The sequence below is a fragment of the Platalea leucorodia genome, assembly GCF_965183815.1.
Source record: "Platalea leucorodia genome assembly, chromosome: 6".
NCBI lineage: Eukaryota > Metazoa > Chordata > Aves > Pelecaniformes > Threskiornithidae > Platalea > Platalea leucorodia.
In genome coordinates, this window is record NC_138828.1 from 66,088,524 (window position 1) to 66,107,523 (window position 19,000).

The window sequence follows — 19,000 nt, forward strand, 5'->3', positions numbered from 1 at the left end:
AATCACAGTGAATGGTTCTCATCAAGACAATTTCTCAGAAAGCTGTTTTTCCTTAATGACTTTTTACAAAAAGGATGACAACGTATTTCATACATGCCAGTACAGAATTATAAGAAAAATCTCCCTTGTGGAACGTAGCCAAGCATGATCCAGAAATATCCTGCTATACACTTAATATTTTTTAGCCATAAAGTGTTTTGAGACAGCTGTATTTCATTCAGTGCTTTAATGCTGCTCTTGAGAGAGAGTACACTCTTTACACTAGGTTAAGACTTCCCACAACAGTCTTTATTTACATAAGACACTGAATTTACACAGGACAGAAACATTTTCATTAACAAAAACATCCTCAGATTAAACGAAAATGGTCAGGTAAAAGACGTGAAAAAAAAGGAAGGCTGTACCCAGCGACGTACATCTGCTCAACCTGGTGAGGCAGTATATCCAACAGGCTAAAATGAGGACAAAGAGGGAAGAGGGGAGGGGAAGAAAAGGGGCCGGGGGGGGGGGGGGGGAGGGCAGGCTTAGCTTAACACCTTTCTATCTAAAAATAAATTGAGGCACAAGAGACTGCTTCTGCTGCCACTGTTCATAAATATCTCTATGACTTGCCAAACTCTTTGATAAGTGGGCATATCTTTCCCTTTATGCTTCCTGGATAGTGAAAAACACCCTCCCCTACTATTGCTCTACAACAGTGTTGGAGGCTCCCTAGGACAATAAGAACTTGATCATTCAATGATATGGCAAGAAATTCCCCTGTTCGTGCAGTGGATCTGTCCTGAGCTCTACAGCAACTGGTGGTGGAATGATTTGATACATTCCGATGTCATTTGAGTAATTCTAGAAACGTACAAAGTAAAATACATAGCTATTGCCATCTATATAATTGAGCAGAACAGCACTCTCCTGAAAAGATAATGACAAGAACATTCAGCAAATTTTGAAGTTATTTTTCAACACTTGAGAAATTAGACTTCTTAAGTAGTGGTAGTCCACTCTACGTAGAGGAACTGAATAAACAAGATGAAGCCAAATTTTTTTTTTTCAGTTTAAACAATGAAATTAAAATTTACTTTTCCAACCAGACATAAGTTCCTTTCACGTTTTACTTTGTTGTTGTTAGTATACTGTTCACTTGTTTGGCTTTATTTTAACTTTAAATGAAACGATGAAACTAAAATTCTTGCTGCAAGATTTGTTTCTATGTATTTTAAATTTCAAGGTCTACTGGACACGTACTTCATTTATATTTTTCTGTGGTATGTATCACTGTGTTGTCATATTTGTAATGCAGAAAAGTAACTAGAAAATCCAAATAGCTTTGCAGTTTGGCAGCAGGAAAGTTATATCCCAAAGCCTTTCTGCCTCTACCACTTATCTTTTCAGGATCTGCCTAGCTTCATCTCCCAAGCACGTCCTGTGCCTCTGATTCTCCCTGGATAACAGTGTAAGTGGGTGTGCGTATCCCACTCCCCCCCGGTACTATCTATGTAGTTACTGTTCTCCCCTGAAGACCTCGGATCATAATATCTGGGAGAGGACTCACCTGTCTGTGACTCACTGACTAGACAACAGATTACCTTTAAGCAATACTCTTACAGACAAACAACATCCCTATAGATTAGCTCCCTGATTTTGAGTAGAACTACAGTCTTTGTTTCAATCCCTCTGCACATTTTAATTCACCATGAAAAAAAAAAAATTAAGAGGTGCCTATTTTGGAGCAAAGGAGGCATTAAGCACACCACGCTTGCTTGTACTGTGGCCGATAGATTGATCCGAGATGAGGACATTAGTACATCAGAAACTGCATTAGACACAAAAAAACCTCCCAGATAAAATCTTACACTCCCCTAAGGCAACATCTACCCGTGCAGAACTCTTGAGCACAGCAGATATATTCCCCTTGCACATATGCTTATTGCTGCTTAAGAAGAACTTTATTAACAAGGCATCTACACAAAACAGTTGCAATTACTTAAAGAGATAAACTCCATCTTTTTCTTCAGTCAAATCCTGACTATACAGCACAGGAAAAAGTACCAAAATCCCCATTCTTCAGAGGCCAAGCTAAAGCACTGAGTCATTCTGGAGCTACACAGCACGCACAGGGTAAACTCCGATCATCTGATGCTCAGTGCAGTACCTTTATAAATCACAGGCCAGCTTTCCCTAGCCTTCTCCATCCAAAATAAAGTTAATGATGTCACTGTAATCAACTTGTGAACACCTATAAATGCTACCTTTAGCAACATGAACCTTCCAAAGAGACAATGCAAACTAAATTTGCTAGATCTTTTATTATTCTTTCAATATAAATTAGAGGGAGAGGTAGAATAGGAAGAAATTACATATTCATCTTTACTTAAAGTCCGATTTTTTTCTCCAAATTAAATTCAGCTACTTTTTCCTCAATAACATCACCTTGACAGATGACTGATAGTTATGTACCCCAGCCTTGGTGTCAATGAACAGCACTTTCCTGTGCCACCTCAAAATCATTTCAAAGATCCCATAAATGTTCTTCAGAACTAATAACTCTAAGACTTGACCTACAAACCACTTAGATTAGTAGACATTTTCACAGGGATAATTATATTTTAGGAAGAATTAATGTGACTTGTACAAGAATGCTATAAATCAAATTATTTAAATAAGTGACCAATATGTACATGAATAAGGTTTATTGACATTGCATTCTTACACATCCAGTAAAAAACCTCCCTAGCTCAATAGCAAGTCAAAGAAGTTAGAATTCACAAATGATTAAGAATGGAATAGGAAACACAAACATTACCATGTCATAGCATTATTCTGCCACACACCCACAATTCTGAAAACTGCCTGAAGTTCACTGAAAACGTAGCAGAAAAAAGTTATCTCAGAGTAATAAAAGGTACGACAAAAATCAATATGGATGATCAATAGTTTTCATATGCAATTGGCTAAAACTCTTTAACCTTTAGTGAGAGCACACAAGAAAAAGTGACAGAGGCAAAGACCTAAGAGACTAATAAAAGATATGCAAAATATGAAAAGGAGGTGGTTATTTTCTCCCACAAACACAGGAATCAGGACATATAGCTAATATCTGAAAATTTCACTTAGGATTAGAAAATTTTTCCTTGCTCTACAAACACTGTTATAACTCAGTTGTGAAACGTATTGCTAGAGGATATTGTGGAGGCTGAAAGCACAAATAGACTCAAAAGATACAGAAGGTACAGAACTCCATTAGCTTCTATTAAGCATAATGACCTATTTTTTACAACCTTGTTCTCAGGAAAACCTAAACCATGTTCTACCAGCAGCAAAGAAGCTACCAGGAGGAAAAAAAAAAAAAAAGTCTACATTTACCCTGTCTTTCATGTTCTTTTCTTAATCGTCCATTACTGATGACCAGCAGGTACTGCCCAGTATGTATACTCCTATCAACCTGGTATATTGCACAGCAGCAATTGTATCCAGCATGCCAGATTTTCAGTCACATTGCAAAACTCAAGATATACAAATAACACACGAAAATTAAAAAAAAAAAAAGTATCACATGTATTTCATTTAATGGTTCATCGGGTTTACTCTTTCCATACGTTTGCAACTTGATGTAGATACATGTATTGACAACGCAACCTGAAATACAAAAACTATCAGTAACTGCCATATAGAAGAAAAGACTAAGAGGCTTTTTAATTTTTCTGATGTTAAGACAGCCCATTTGAAAGTGCAAGAAACACATCATCTATGGTTTTGTACTAAATGACAGACATTGTACAAGCTATGATTTGTATTTGACTGGCATGTTGAAAAAATGAGCCAGTTCAGACATTTCAAGGTTACCTGTCAGAGATGACAAGAGACTGCAACATTTTTCTTGTGCAGGTTTTCCCTGGATTTCACTGTTCTGGAATTCCTTTTTATATTCAGCATTACTATTCTTCCTCGTTGTTTACATCTTGAAAATACGCAGATTGATGGATAACAAAAATATACAGGAGAAGAAACTAAAAATGTATCATAGTTCTATTCCTATAGTGGTTATTAAACAAACCAACTATATGTAATTTGAAATCCTAATTATAAGTTATATATCATTATATCTGAATGCTCACCAAGTTCCTTTCCTTTCCTGTTTTTGTTATTTTACTACCCAAGACTAAGCGCTGTTTCAGGTGTACTGTATTGGAATTCTGGACATACAGTTAAGTTGCCATTTCAATTCACAAAACTAATTCAGTGCAAACTATTTTATTAGTATTTCCCTAACACACTGCACTGCAAACATGAGCGTGAGCATTAGTCACACCATAATCACTTGCAGTTGCAGCAAGTTCTACTTGTTCTAATAATTCTTTTCTCAGTCCTGTATTTTCTCCAACCACTAGTTTGTATTCTATTCTGTCATGTACTTTATTTGTCTTCTGATGCTTTGCATAAATTAATTTCACTTCCACATTTTGCACTGTAGGAATAACTTTTCTCCCACATCATGTCCCAAATCATTCTTCTTTTCAAGTCCACCTTTTTCATTTAGCAAGTCCCAGTCTGCCATTCAAACTTTTATTCAAACTTCTTTTCCCCATTCACAGAATGGGAAGCGAACTTAACTGTTTTTCTTTTTACCTCTTTACTGCCCCTCAAGTAACTATGGAAATGAACAAGTGCACTAACATTAATCTTACAGGTACACAAACCAGTTTTGCTCAAACTTCTAATATTCTCAGGTTAGGTAAAAACATAACACAACATATAGGGTAAGTTTCAAGTGTTTTCAGAAAATAGCAGAATGCCAAATCCTGTTTAGAATTCCTAGCTCCAATACAATACATGCTATGCTACAGTTTTCTATGGCTGCAGGAGTATGAATTTCTACTGTTTCCAGCATCTACAAAGGAGCACAAAGACAAAGAAAATCTATCAGTTATGATATGCCTCTACTAATAGTACCAAACTTTTTTTCCGTTATACAGACTTACTTTGTGGAGAGAAACTTAACTGTTCTGGCTGAATTTTTTTGTCAACTTTTTTCCAATTTTTTTTTCCCAATGGTTCTATGTGTCAAGTCAACTTTGGAAGGAAAAAATAAATAAAAATTAACCAAGACAGTTTTGCCATTTGCAAGAACAAAACTATTAAAAAATATATATTAAAAAACTCGCATACTGTCCCATCGTCAACTTTGACTGAAAAATCTGGGGTCACTAAACTGCTCTAGCATCCTCCTGCCTGGAATATGAACTTCAATTTCTCCCAGTATTGGCCTTCAGCCAAGAATATGCTTTTTACAGTCCCTGAGAAAGTCCATTCACCTTTATTTACCAAGCACAGAAGCCTTAAAAAAATATTTCTACAACATTCAAACAGAGGCAAACTTTAGCAATTTGCCTGAAGAATTCTATCTTCACTTGGCCTATAGACTGACACAATTTTTGGCAACTAGTAAGAATAGCATGGATCTTTCTGTAAATAATGCTCTCCAGAGAGGCAAAAAGCAAAAGGGAGTTGTCAAATTTTAATACAGTAGGAATAACGGCTAAGCAGAAAGCAAGCATGCTGGAGAGGCCAACATGGGGGGAATAGCAGGAAGAGTGAGGACTGAGAATGGGAAGAAATGAGTGGCAAACTAAGACTCGTTAGGTGAGAACAACAGGCCCAAGAACATTATGGGAGAGGAGGCACCAGAAAAGCCTGTGGCAAGGCAAAACATTCAGATTTAACTCCAGAATATACAAAGACTAGTAAAAATACACTACAGTTACTGTTTTCTCTGTTGACTTTTTTTGGGGCAGAAGTTTTCACGGTGTCTTAAAAATTTCAACATTGAAAATAAAAGCAAAACACTTGCCTTACCCTGAAGAATCCCAAAACACATTACAGCAGATATCCATGTGTTGAGATCTGCATTGAGATCTCTTTATTTTCTTTTTGCCTTACACAAGCTTGAAGAGATCATGATGGGTGCTGGGGGCTAAGCCCAGTAGGCAGCTAAGCGCCACACAGCCGCTTACTCCCTGCTGCCATCAGATGGGTGAAGAGAAAAGCACGAGTAAGAAGCAAGAAAACTTGTAGGTCGAGATAAAAACTGTTTAGCAAACAAAGGAGAAGTGGAAGGAGAGAGAAACAAAACAAAACAAGCCAATCACTCGCCACCTCCCACGGGCAGACCGATGCCCAGCCAGTTCCCAAGCAAAAGCTGGGTAACCTCTCTAAACCCCCCTCCATTTTATTGCTGAGCATGACAATATACGGCATGGAATATCTCTTTGTTTAGTTCAGGTCGTCTGCATGATTGTGCCCCCTCCCAGCGTCTTGTGCACCCCCCAGTCGCTGGGGGGGGGGGGGGACGGGGACGGACACAGACATGTGCAGAGTGTGAAACAGAGAAGGCCTTGATGCTGTGCAAACACTGTTCAGCAAGAGCTAAAACACTGGTGTGTTATCAACGCTGTTTTGGTCACAAAGAACGCAGCACCATACCAGCTGCTATGAAGAAGATTAACTCCATCCCAGCCAGACCCAGTACAATGAGAAAATTAAAGAAAAATGGATGCTTTCTACATGGGAAACAAGTGCCGGATTTTGAAAAGGCACAGAGTGCCTGTTCATTGGAACAGTTTCACTCCCGAATGTCACTTCCAATTGGACCTACACACTTGTTGGTGCTTTTGACTGATCTAGTAAGGGCCTAACATTTTTCCTGAACAGCGAAACCAATTCTTTATTAGTCCAGTTATACGCCAGCACGTATCACAGTACTTGCTGCAGAGCACGTTAGAGGCTCTCTTTAATAAGCTACAAGAGATGACTGTAATACCTCAGTAGGGGTTCTGGAAACGATCCCCAGACACGTGCTCAGAAGGAAACTTCCCTGGAAGGAAGTGATCCCATAACTGCTCAGTGCAATCATTCCAGCTCCTCCTCCTGAAGCACAAACCTCTCAACATTGTCAGAAATAAGATATGGCAATCACTATTCCAGGGCAGTAGAAGACCCAGAGACTGAGTGGCAAGTCCCGCTTGCCTTAAACAAAGCTGTGAAATAAATGGGTTTTGAGACAAATACAGTGTGCTTCACATAGGCTTACTAGGGGATAGAGATGATTAAGAATACTAAATTAAATACAGGAGAGAGGCTAAAGGAAGTTTTTACTTTCTCAGAGGAGGTCTGAGAGGAAAATATGCTTCAAACAGGAGGAGTCTACTGAAAAGAATTTCAGATTTTTATATAATCTCTCCAAAAGTTTCAGAATACACTATGCAATTCAGAAAGAAAGAACATAAGAAATTCCAACCTCTGCTCTCCAACAATATGAAGTGACAATGAAGCCTGGTGAGAGGTTGAAGTTAAGTTCCAACATTTCTAATATCTACTAAATAGCTGGTATCCCAAAAGCCATTAAGCATGACAGGACTGAGGAGGAAGAAATACTGCCATTTCAACTACTACAGGTATATTGTAGTTCGGAATGTAGCAAAAGAAAGCTCTGTACTTCGTTTAATCCCACTCCTAAAAACACAGTCAACTGTCAGATGCAACCTTCTTCTAGACCACTTATATAGCCATGAAACTTGTGAAAGAATGTGAAGAGTTTGGGGTTGGACAGTGAGACAAAAGCCTTTTAAAGAAAGAAATTAAAATAAGACAAGTCATTTACAGGTATTTTTTAATCATTCTCCATCAACTTTAAAACAGCTGCTACATATCTGGAAAGCTAGAAAGTTGTCCAAATGTACATTCAGCCTTTAGCACAAGACAATCCTCATCATAATAGAGCCCACTGCTTCTACCATAAGAAACAAAAATACTTTTCAAAGAATTCATTTCAAGTTGCTATGTGATCAGCTATCACAAACCTATTAAAGGTGGTGTACTACAAGCTCAGCAGTATGTGAGCTCACTCGGTTTGCCTACTGAGGTTGTCCAAGATCTAGGAAAGTGAAATACTAGGTTTTCTAGCTTTACATTTACAGTTTGAGGATTAATATAAAAGTATTCCTTTTCAGCTGTTAACAGAGACATCATCTGAGAAAAGCTGAAAGAGATGGATTCAAATAGCATGCTGGGACTCTATTTTCTCTCTTTCTTTTAATCCTCTATCCTCTGCCATTTCCAGCTTCAATTTGCTTACCGCAGACAAATCAGCGAGGAACTGAAGAAGCACTGAGGAAAGTTCATAGTCATGGAGTTTAAACATGCTTAAAATCGTCAAAGCCAACATATATACAACAGTGCCCATGTACAGGACACACTGAAGAGTTCTCAGGAGCTATCCCTCAATCTTCCATTTCTTAAAATTGTGTCATACAAGTTAAGCAGTATACTGCAACCTACACAGTAAGACAGCTACTCCACATCAGCTTTGTTTTGGTTTTGCTGATTTCTACATTTAGAGTAACATGTTACATCAATAGTAAAAGCAAAGCAGCAGATGTACGTTTTAAAACACAGGAATTTTCTGTTAATGTAATATTTTCCTATGTGCAGATTTCTGTGAAGACAAGATGCAAATACTTAAAATATTTCTGTGCATTCACCTACACAACCATATTCTCTTACAAACATTTTGGAACACAACTCCCAAGGGGATCATCTATCACTAGGAAACATTATCCCATCTGGTGGTTTCACAGACACAAAGAGAATTCCTACGTATTAAAAAATGGCCATTTATGATCTGGCACGAGCTGGCATATAAAAAAGACCACAAAATTTCATACAGTGGTTTCTGCTATGATCGGTCTATGAAATACACATTAAACGTAGCTGTTGATTCATATCACTCTTAATATTTGTTTGCTGTTGGAGATAACTGATGCATGTGATTTCTATAGGTGGACCTTATTCCACACTGATATCCTTTATTTTTTAAATGAAGCTGAAATAGGGCACTGTTATGATTTGCCTGTGGTAAAAATGCACAGCTCAAAAAAGTTATGTTCTGAAGGTTTAGCACATGATTAAAAAACCAAAACACCTAAAGGACACAATTTCTAAGAGATTAATGCAAAAGACATATCATTGGATATATGAATTCAGTTAAGATGGAAGTAAACACAAGCAATTAATATTACTTATGCTCAAATAGAACAGTTCGCATTTATCTTTTCCATGGATGAGGATATTGAATAAATGAACCATACAAATGGCTAAAACAAAGACCTTCAGAAGGAAAATTTTATCTCCTCCAAAACAAAAATGAGTTCAATATCCACAAGTCTGATCATTAAGGGAAACAGAGACAATTGTACTACCAGTAACATCCAGCACTAAACAAACACCACATTGGAAACAAACTAAAAGGAGAGAACTAAAATAAACTTACATGGTCAAAAGAGGACAGGTGATGAATTCTCTCAGTCACTTTATACTCCACAGCCTACAATTCCACACAGCCTTAATTCTTCAGAAAGTTCTGAGTAATTTACTTTACTCAGGCTACCCACCTCCATGTCCCGCACGTATTTTTCCTTTGCCCTCCACTGATCTTTACAGTTATAACTTAATGCCATACAGCCTAATATGTCCCAACCTACACTGTGAGTGTCCCTAACTACTGTGGCTTTATCTGCATAGCATTTTAGAGAAAGGAGTTTTTAAATCCTTAAGACTACTCATACCCTAAACGTTTTATGGTCTTCTACTATTCCCTTTCACTTAGCAGAGCCACAGAAGTTGTTGCTGTGCTCCTTCCTCAATAAAAATACCACTGTGGCCATTACTCAGTTCTATGAAAGGTGCAGAAGACACTGAAGATTACGTAGATCCATTACTCTGCAGTGATATATATACCTTAGGAGTGGGGGGTTTTTTTCTTGCTGTGAACATACTTATGTTTATGTAATATGACATGTGCAACTAAATACACAGATAAATGATGCATTTCAGAGGCTCTTATTCTTTCTATAATACCACACACCTGAGTTATGGAAACTGCTGAAGAAATGACACCTATCTCCCCTGTTGCTCCCTCCAGATGCAACTGTGTTCGTAAGCACGATCCTCTAGAGCTGATGAAGTCAGCAAAATGACAGTTTCCAGATCACCCATCAGGCCGCAGGCTGGTTCATCATACAGGATGAACACATGCACAAACAGAGTCACATGCAGTCATAAACTCACTCTCACTTTCACCTGCCAGCAGCACTTAGGCCCTGATTCTCATTAGGGTGTCTGCTGTAATAAATACTGCTATAAAGACTTTGTCCTGAAGATTAAGAGTTGAACTAAAAGCTTACCTGTTTTGAAAAATATATACAGTTTTCATATCCACACATAATGTACAAAGAGCCAACCTCAACCAACCTGCTCTGAAATACTACTGACTCAATATACCCTCTTTCTTATCCATCCTACAAAAGGAGATAAAATTAATTAAAACCTCACCAGTCGAGAACGTCTAAGGAACATGAACAATGCCAGCATTTCTCCTACTCCTTAAGTCCTTTTCTCCCCTGTAAAGAGCGAATGATGGGTGGTCCAAGTGCACTGTGGCTGTTTGGAAGTAGGGGGCACAGCAGCCCCTGAAATCACAAAACCAGAAAGTTTTTGATCGATACACAAAACGTTCCCTCTCTTCAAGGGGGGGGGGGGGGGGGGGGGGGGGGGGAAGGAGGAGAAAAAGAAAAAAAAAAAAAAAAAAAAAGAGACCCACCTGCTCCAGGATGAATGCCACCAACCACGCACTATCACATCTTTGTACTGCATGATCCTGTACCGCTCCAGCCTATACTAAAAGAATTTAAGTCCTCCAGCACAGGGCACATGTTACGTGTTTGAAACAAGTCTTCTACTGTACAGCACTATATACACTTTTGGCACTATATCAAATAATACTGACATAAATACAATAGAAAAAGCTCTGCTTCATTTAGTCACGCCCTCTCACTGGAAGTCACCGGTTCAATTAGAAACTCCCTCTCCCTTTTCTGACCCGCTTTCATCCTCCCACGTTGCTTTCATTATTGTCCTCTCTCTTTTCCAATTCCCATAAAAAGAAACCACAACTGCAATTTAAATACAGCTTGCACCGTATCAGTAAATAGGCTCACTTTTAAACAACTTACAGAAGTAAACAAATTCACTTCTTTATAATAGTCTACCTACATTTGGAAAAAAACTTCATCCAGTAAATCACTGTACTTCCACATGATTTTAAAAACCAAAGGTCTAGTCCAAAATGAACATAATTTTAATCCAGACAGAACCCACACAACTCTGCCATACTAAGTAAGGAAAGGAAGTCAGTAACGACAACTTATTTAAGAACAAGAAAGTGCCTAAACATATATCTGGAGATGTGTTTTCCCTGCTTTTGCTTTTTGCTGTAGGTACCTGCTGCAAGAAGCTACAGTAGCCCAAAGATCTCAACTATACTAAAGAACTTAGATATTATCACCTTAAAGCATGCCATTAAAATGTTAGAATGGTGTAGAATGCGAGAAACATCATCAAAAATTACTCCATTTATTAAGATTTCTTTATATTCACAGGCTATTATTTCTTTTTGATTGACTCCCTAATAATGTTGGCTCAAGTGTTCATTGGAAACTGCACACACTTACCTTAGCAACTGAGTTATCAGCTTGAAAAATCAGCATGCCAACAGAATCTCAGTCCCTAAAACACAATATAATTTGGCTCAGCTATTTGTAACTCCATAGAGAATATGCAATACAAAGCTCATTATTTTTATCTTCATCCACGCAAACCAAAAAGGAGTGACTGCTAGGAAAAAGGTTCACGGTTTTCTTCGAATTGCCACTGTTCACTGTAATGCCAAAAATACATAATAGAAGCAGAAATTGTGAATGATTTTGCAAGGAAGTGGTAAAGAATCATACTGAACTTGCAAAGGAGGAAGATTCTCAAAAGCAAGCCTAACCTCACTAACCATAAAGGCAAATATATACTTCTTTTGAACACCTCTTAAAGAGGTAACAGGTTCTTGACAGGGACAGTCATTGATCAGCGCAAAATTTCTAACCACCGCTCTATTAAAGTAATAGGTTAATCAGTCTTCCATGTGCTTTTCCTTACTCTATACCCACATAAACAAACGAGCTTCATTACTATAGTGACCTGCTTCCTATCAGCAGAAAAACAAGGAGAATGTACTAATTAATCTGTCTCTAAGGGGCTTACTGTCCTGCCCCAAGCTCCTCAACCAGCTTCCCCTGCACCACCTGCAGAGCTCAGACCTCCAGAGGGAGCCAGCTCAGTCCATCAATCTGTCACATCACCAATACACTGGGAAGCAGGAGACAGGGGGAAACCAGTGGGTTTGGTTGCAGAAAGCTGTTCGGTCACCTCATCAAATTCAACAGAAGCCAAAAAAGATTACACAGGAGGAGCAGCTAAGCTTGTTTTCTCCTACATTCTAGCAAGCCTGTAACTCTCATGGAAAAGAATTATATGTAAGAAAATAAAACACAGAAGAATTCTGTAACCTAGAAAGTTAAAAAAACCATATCCACTACACTATTTGAATTTTTAATGACTTGAGTCAGTTGTTTCCTTTTGTTTAAGGAAAATGACTTGCAAAAAACAAGTCTTAAGCATAATTAAGAGATCTTACCAGCAGACTAACATCCTCAAAGTTTAGCTTAGGATAGTTCTAAGACTGTCACCCCAAACGCAGTCAGAACTTAATGCAAAATGACAGCTAAGTATACTGACATCTCTAAGGTTTAAGCAGACCAACTCTGACAAGTCTAGCCGTGACAGTTTAAGTCACCGCTGTCTCAAATGGCTCTCCCACCTCTCTGCCAGGTCAGGGCACGCAGACGTGTCTGTGTCCAGCTGCTCCAGCTCACAGCTGGACTGCGGCTTCACAGGCAGCTGAGCTGATTTGTCACCACCAAACACAGGTCTTCCCTGCCAGTTCCCCCAGCTACCCTGACCTACCCTTACACACCAAACTCCAGCACTTGTCAGACCTTCCCATAAATTGATTCAAATCAGTAACCCAGAACAAAAACTATCCTTTTGGGGAGGAGGGGGATGAAAGGAAGGACGGGAAGTGAATTTTAGTGATTCAGTCACGAACCCAGTGAGTGCCAGTGCCACCACAATGCAATCAACAGGAACACTCGGAGCAGAATGTGACCTCCCACTTCGGTAGCAGTGCGCTATTAGAAATCTGCTGCATCCATAGCTTCAGTTTAGTCCCGCTTCACTGTATTTTAAATAATGCAATTAAAAAAACCACAATTCATACATTCCCTTTACTGATCTTTTCTTAGCTCTGACAGCAATAGCATATACAGTGCTTAGCCCACCAAAGCAAAATTTTCAAGAGCCATTTTAAAAAAAAAAATATTATATTTTTATACTTCTAAACAACACCTTCAGGAAATGGGGACGATTCCCTATCATCTCCCTCCTCCAGCAACTCAGTCAAGTCAACTTTCTGTATTTTAGAATTTTTTTTTTTTTTTTAAACAGTATTATTACAGTCTGCACCCTCTCCTTTCATTCCCTTTCTCCCTCCAACTTCCAAACTGCTGTAATCCTTCAAAATGCAAAACGGAAGCAGCTCCTCATATTCATTAAAAGGAAACTGCTAGAGTCATATCAGCTTACTTCTATACAACTATGTCTCATCCACTGATTCTAGACTTGTAAAACAATTCACAAACGATATCAGTATGTAAGCAGAGAATAGGTTATCAGCTCATAAGCGGGTTTCCATGCACACAGTAATTTCCAAATTGGCAAACAGAATTCATCTCTTCAGTAGATTAAAATGATGACACAAAACCTGTGAATACATACACTTTTTAACAAAGCCATATTTGGCACCAACCTGTTTTACAAAATTACAGGTTTTCCTAGATTTCAGATGTTTTCTTATTGCATCACCCAGGAATTATGTGGTTACACTAACATTAACTGGGCGCAGTTGCAAAATGAGCCGTCAGTATCCTAGAATTAATCAATCTCAAGTATATTGTTTCGTAATTAAGCTTATGAATACATAGTCCCATGAATATAAAAACAGCAGCAATAAACACATATCCCAGAAAAGAGGGAGAATTAGAAGGCTCGTTTTCAACTTTCTAGGACAGCTAAATCATTTGGAGGCCGTTCTTCATCGTCAATCTTTTTCACTGTGGTTGTGTTAACGGTCTCCAACTGGGGAGCATTTTATATAAGCAAATTATTCTTAAAACCTTTGAAGTCACATAACTAGACAGCAAAATTAGGCGATATTCCCTCTGCAGTTTACAAACCTGTGTTTTAATAAAAACATAAATGTTTTAAAAGATTTAAAAGCTTTGGATTTGTTGTTGTTGTTGAATTGATTCATAGATGAATTACTTCTGTGTTTCTAAGAGATTAATTTATACTTCAGCTACAGCCCCTGCAATAATTAATTGAGCATTCCCACACAGGAAAGACACAGGAAATTCAGATTCCTATTTGACAAATGCTTGACTATTGAAAGAGAAAAAGGAAAACAGGGTATGTATAAAAACACATGTATTTCTGTTTACATGGTATAAGCTAGAAATTCCTTTCAATTACTGCTATTTTTAATTGCAAAACTCAAATATTTTCAAACAAATTGCCATAGAAATATAATCTCCACAATACCTATCATCAAATATGATAATACTTTTAATAACTGTTGTGGTAAATAGGTCAATGATCCCTGAACAAGATAATTAAACGGACACTCCAAAAATACACTTTTAGTCCTCCTTATCACAGTAAATTTACAACAACCATACGAAAAGATTAGATTGTGTCTGGGATGTCAGCAGGCTAAGACCATATCATCCTTTCTTCTGGTATTATAATATTACAGCTCTCCTACATAGTTACACGTGCTCCTATTGTGCCCAAATAGCTCTTACGGGACATTTTTCATAAGAAAAAAAAAAAATGTGCAGAGCACAAATGCAAAGCAGTTATTATTGTCCATTTTTTTAAATGGAAATTGTGTGAATCATACTTAATTCAAGTAGGCTTGCTTTTCAGGTTTGTCAAGTTTAAACTCCACACAGATGCAAATTACTGGTAAAACTTCTGCCTGCATCTTAATGAGGTACACTATAAACTGTGAAGCCAACTTCAAAACAAGAATGTTTCTGAGACAGATTTTACTTGACCTAGGCATTCTGAGTGTTTAAGGAACTAGTATTTTAAAAGAAAGTTTTACCCAACAGCACTTAACTTCTGCATGATCTTGAACCTGTGACTGCTACAACACTAGTTTCCCAGAATAATGCCTGTGCTGGCACAGATTTTTGTGCAAGGATTTTGCCGCACGATAAGCGTGCCTAAGCAGTGTTGCGAAGACTCCCAACTGCTGAGCTCGGAACCCAACCTCTTTTCAAAACATTGTCTCACCCTTTCAAGTACATTCAGGCCAGAAGGGAAAGTAAATTGTCAAAACTGTTTTGAAGTACTAAACAACCAAAGTTAAGAAGTCATTTCAGTTAGCAGCTACTGCCGTCTCACTCTTATCTTGACCGGTTTAAAAATGATTGCCAACATAGGACTGCCAAGTGCGTAGTACGCGGAACACGCTAATCAATAGGGAGACTTCCTTCCCGCAATTCCTGCCTACTGCTGCTTCACACGGGGCAGACTGAGCTCTCCAAGAAAAATGGGAAAATCAAGGACAAATGCAATCATTAAGGTTCAGCAATCGGATAGATAAGCTGAACTCCTGAATTAAAACATGCAGATGCCTGTGCAGCCAAGATAAATGAACAAAAGAAGTCTCATCCTAAAGAAAATCAGGGGATGACCTATATTAAAAGTTATGGCTTAGAATTCAGCATTTTAGAGAGATGGTATCTTTTCTTCCAAGGCATTAATGCATTCTGGAAAATATGGACACACTAATGTGTCCGCAGAGCAGGTTTAGTATTCTACTAACAGCTAATACTACTTCATTGCTTTAGTTTCCCAGTTTACTAAGAAATGAAGCTTATGCTATGAAACTGATCAGCCATCCTTGCAATAACTTTGGAATCCATAAATCATTTCTAACTAAGTTTAAAAAGAAGAAAAGAGTTTTTAAAGACAATTAAGTTGCTATGAGTTTTATGAAAACTGGAGGCTGGATAGACATTTCCAAAATACTGATGTCATTGAAAAAGACAAGCAGAACTTGGAAATTACACACTGTTTCACAGCTGGTCACTTTGCATATGCCATTTGGATAGACAGTAAGCATATGCCTCAGCTATGCTACAGCTACACTTTGCCCATTAGGGATGAAGGAGCTCATGGTATTGTTCTGTAAACTTTCCCCACCATGCAGGGCACATATAAGAAACACAAGTTTTAGTCTAGGTGATTATAGAACAACTTTGAGACTCAAAACCACCCCTGTTACTTGACAATAGCATATGCAAAATGCAGTCTAAATAAATCAAGAAAATTCAGAATGACAATTTTAAAGTGCTTAAATTATCTTATATGGTTATGGGCAAGTTTAAATACTGTCAAAACAGCATTCACGCATATAGAATACAATAACAGCATTTCATCTTACAAGTCTTTTCAATTTGTTATCTACATGCTGTTCACCCAGGCATAAGAAATATAGAAACCAACTGTTTGCTCTACAGTCAGGCTGTAAGCAGAGGGTCTCCAGAATTTCTAATGACAATAATAAATTATGAAATGCAACTTAACTGTTGAGTTACACACAATTTAAGGGCCCCTGTCTTAAGTGGATTTTTAAACAAAAAAACCCCGAGTTGCATACTAGATTTATTTATGACTATAAACCTCTTGGAACAGGTATCAAATTCTGTTATGTTTACTAGCCTGAAGAAAGCCTAATAAAACATTCTGGCAATCTAAAGATAAACACCAGAAAAGTATTTCACTGTGCAACTTTTTTTTTTTTTTATTTCCCCAGTGGTTCACAGGTTGTTGTAATAATTTTGTGTGCCAAGTTACCTACCATATTAGCTATGATGGTGTCTAGCTCTTTAAATAGATGGTATTGCTGTGGAGACAGAGGAAGAACTGCTGGACTGTTTCTATGACGAGAAGGGTAGTGGGAGAAGTGAAATGTGAGTGGCAGGTTTGGAAGCCTGAGGTATTTCTCACTTCTGTTTTGTATTTTTTCCATATACACAGGAAACTCCCTTGGGGGAAGAAAGACCAACTTCCCTACAGCTAAATACAAGAACATGTGTAAAACAGAAAAGCCGTAAAGTCTTCAATGTTTCCATATATTAACAAAAAAAAAAATAATTAAAGAATCGGACAAAAACTTCAACACTGAGATAGCGAAATCTAATTTTCCCACCTCCAAAATTTGTTCAGGCAACAAAGTCTTTACAGTAGTAGAAAATTCAAGAGAATCAAGAGACAAAAGATTGGGATGCCTCCACACACACATCATCATCTGCCTTCATGTTTAGAGAGTCCATTCACTTCCCCAACCCCAGACTACTGTCCATCCATTCCCCTCCACTCCCTTTTGCTGCTGCAAAGCAAGTGAAGCAGCGATGAAGAAGGGCAGAGGTAAGACAGTCCACCCAGAGGTGCAGGGCCTTCTGCTCCCACTGTTAGTGGATGCAGTGGTTATTCTTACTCAGGCCAAGGCTCCAGCAACCCATTTGTCCATCTCCAACAGCAAGATCAATGGACAGCTGAAGAAGAGTAAGAACCAGCCAAGCCTAAATGGCGCTTCCCCTGAGCATTCTCCTGTCTATGACTATTCTCAGTTCAGGGGATTTCCGAGCCTGATGTTGATGCCAGGAATTAACAAAGCTTTTATTAATAACTGGACCTCACATGGTCCAAGCATACTGTAGGTAGTAAAGGACACATACTATGTGCTTTGGAGACCAGTGGGGCAGAGAAGAGACCAAGGGAGAGTCCTGCTATAGAATGTGCAAGGGAATACCAAGGCAACTTGGCATCATCAGTATGATCAGCCTCAAAGGGTCACCCCACCTCAAAACTAAAATTCAGCTTTAACACCTCAGCAAAGCCAGTTTCAGATCGGAGTGACACTTGAAAAGCCTGCAAATCACAGGGCTCAGAAGCCACAGACCTGAGCGCTGCGACAGAATGCCACAGCTGTCTGAAGGCAGGCACAGAAAGCCAGCTGTCAAGTGCAGTATGATAATACAAATGTTTATTAATAAAATTAACTACAAACAGTAAGGGAAAGCATAATGAATCTCTACTAGTCATGTATCTGCTTTTCAGAAAGCTTATTTAAATAAGAAAACAGAGCTTCTACATTTGAGCGTCCCAAGCAGTTTTGGTTTGGTACCACGCAACACAGCCCTGCTACCAGATGTTTCTAACTTCTGAGAACAAAATAAGACACTTTTTTTTTTTTTTTAAGAAAAGAGAAAAAAAACAAACAGAAGCTGCAGATCCAGCTGAGTTTTTTGGGGGGTTTTGTGGGGTTTTTTTGGTTTTGTTTTGTTTGGTTTATTTAAGGTTTTGGTTTTGGTTTTTTTTTTCCAAAGAAAGGATTTTCCAGTTTTCCGCAGAGACTGGCAACTACAAAGCACAACGTCCTTTAGGAAATATATCTTCATTAACTACACAAACAATGTCATGACAGGCACCCAGCAACTGCTCAACTATGCTACTTTTAATAGTTACAAGATCTGGTCGACCATGCCAGCACACCTTGGGACAAACCTGAAGTATACTCACCATCAGGGCACCACTCTTCACAACACATAAGGTGTATAGAGAGCTCCCGAGAGCCCCAGTTATCCTGACTGGTTTTGTAATGAAAGCCAACACAGTCCATCCTTTCAGGCATACTAGAGCCCCTGTTAAAAGGGCTCCCTGAACCTGCATGCCACCCAACAGATAAAGTTTGCAAGCAGTATGAGTTATAGGTGAATACAGGCTACTTACAGGAACAATACCGTGCCAAGACCTAGGGCACTTTGAACTCAAGAGTCCTCAAGAAGATGTTTCTAACAGCTACAATTAACTGTAGACGCTGTAGAAAACAGACAGAATAAGGAATCAAGATGACTGAGACAGAAAGGCA

At 38.4% G+C, this 19,000-nt stretch overlaps 1 protein-coding gene across 5 annotated transcripts in view; it reads right to left on the reverse strand.

Annotated features, from left to right (window-relative positions):
- RBPJ (recombination signal binding protein for immunoglobulin kappa J region) overlaps positions 1-19,000 on the reverse strand; it is a 152,538-nt gene that overhangs the window by 27,913 nt on the left and 105,625 nt on the right. Inside the window, exon 1 of one of the 5 annotated variants that reach the window (XM_082316159.1) lies at positions 11,562-11,596. The exons of the other annotated variants lie outside the window; for them this stretch is intronic. The gene's annotated coding sequence lies outside the window, so the exon portion shown is untranslated. Of the gene's footprint in view, positions 1-11,561; positions 11,597-19,000 lie in introns of those variants that run through there. 5 annotated transcript variants of the gene reach the window in all.